Source organism: Monopterus albus, unplaced genomic scaffold (assembly GCF_001952655.1).
Source record: "Monopterus albus unplaced genomic scaffold, M_albus_1.0 scaffold342.1, whole genome shotgun sequence".
Lineage (NCBI taxonomy): Eukaryota > Metazoa > Chordata > Actinopteri > Synbranchiformes > Synbranchidae > Monopterus > Monopterus albus.
In genome coordinates, this window is record NW_018128222.1 from 619905 (window position 1) to 622053 (window position 2149).

Sequence of the window (2149 nt, forward strand, 5' to 3'; positions counted from 1 at the left end):
AGGATTATTTCCAAGACTCGTGATAATGCATGATGCACTATGAGTAAAAATAAAAGTTCATTTAGCTGCATCTATGGTATCTGTTCAACAAAGATCTAAATGTATAAACTGATCACAGAGTTTGTGTCTCTGCTTTAAATACTGAGCCAGACTGACAGAGTAATGTAGGAGACTGTGATGGACACCAGATATAAAGAGAAGCAGCTCTGAAGACTATCAGTTGTTTTGGGGGCAGATACAGCAGCAAGATCTTTGTCTACTACTTTCGGACCATTATCGTCTGCCAGGGTGAGAACGCAGGTCAGTGCAACAGGCTGCTGGACTCCAGCAAACACCTGTGTACCTGCCCCTATGGTCAGCATGGAGACAGTGACCAGAATAGGCTATGATAGTGACCACAGCATGACAGAGAATAGACACCACACCAGCTAAACATATTAATCTTACACATCAACAATTATTAAACAGGAAAGTTACTTATTCCTGGAAACAGTAGAGTGTGTGTTTCAACATGACCTCAGTGTCTGCATCTGTTTTGCAACCACCTGCACCAGAAGCTCTGATCTGTCCCTTTAACCTGGAGGGATGTCGGCAGATTCCCGTTAGTGAGTGTTTGTCAGCAGATTCCCGTTAGTGAGTGTTTGCCCTTAGAAACAAACAAACAGTCTGTTTTAGTATTCTCTGCCAGCCCAGCAGCTGCTGAGTAGTTCAACTTGAAAATGTACATCTGCTCACAAACTAAACACCAATGTAACATCTATGCATGAAGGTAGCAATGCTTCAGTGGTGATACTTGATAATTAGGTTTGGTTTGGTTTTATTCTGTGTAGCTTTATGACCCATATGAAATATTTACTCATCAGATAAAGATTGTGACAGCACTGATGGCTCTGCTGCAGATAAGAAGAATAAAGATGACTGGAAAAAAAAACACCCAGAACAAACAGAGTCAGCCAAAGTCTGTAAGCTTCACTGAGAACAAGGTGCAAGGAGCTGCTGGACTCAAACACCTGCAGATATACTGACCACAACATGACAGAGAACAGACACCACACCAGGAGGATTTACCAGCTAAACACATTTACAGTATCTTACACATCAACAATTATGAAACAGGAAAGTGTCTCCAGCCACAGTGAATTCTTCTTCACAAACAAGAAAACTTTTAGTGGAGTCACTAAAATCTGTGCAGCAGCAAGGTGACTGAACAAGAGCTTTAATCAATAATCAGTAAAAGTGGAGCTTCAGCTTTGCTCTGAAACTGGAACCACAGACTCTCAAATGGCACCTTTCTTCTGATTATTCTGATCAGCTGTGGAGTTAAAACACATTCAGTAAATCCAAGCAGCTCCTGTGGTTCAATATTCTACACTCCAGGTTCACTTAGTTTCACAGCCATCGTCTTCCTCAGACAACAGAACAGCTCAGGTATAAGGTAAATAAATAATATGGCAGAGCTGTGAATGACTTCAGGAGGGTAGGATCCATTTTGTTTGTGTTGTAATGAGAACTGCAAACGTGTGTGTTGTGACTGTACCCTCACCATCATCATCATCATCATTCACATGTATATGCTTCATTTCTACATTGTGAGAACATTAATAATGGCATGGTGATGCAGTGGTTAGTGCTGCTGCCTCACAGCAAGAAGGACCTGGGTTTGAACCCTGGCCGACCCAGGGCCTTTCTGTGCGGAGTCTGCATGTTCTCCCTTTACCTGCGTGAGTTCTCTCTGGGTGCTCTGGCTTCCGTCCACAGACATGCAGCTTAGGATGACTGGTGACTCTAAATTGCCCGCATGCGCTCACGTTTGTCTACTGTACATGTCAGCCCTGTGATAGACTGCAACCATGTGTCATGGGCTTGTTTGTAAAAGTTTTAATGGATATTTCATGTGAAATACAATGACAAGACGCAGTGAATATTAATTAAACTTCTCCTTCTTCTATTGGCTGTTTCTGTTAGGGGTCGCCACAGTAAATCATCTGTTTCCACCTAACTCTATCCTCAGCATCCTCTACTCTCACCCCAGTTAACTTCATGTCCTCTTTTAGCACATCCATATATCTCCTCTTTGGCCTTCCTCTTGACCTCTTGCCTGGCAGCTCCATCTCCAACATCCTTCTACCAGTATAACCACTATCCCTCC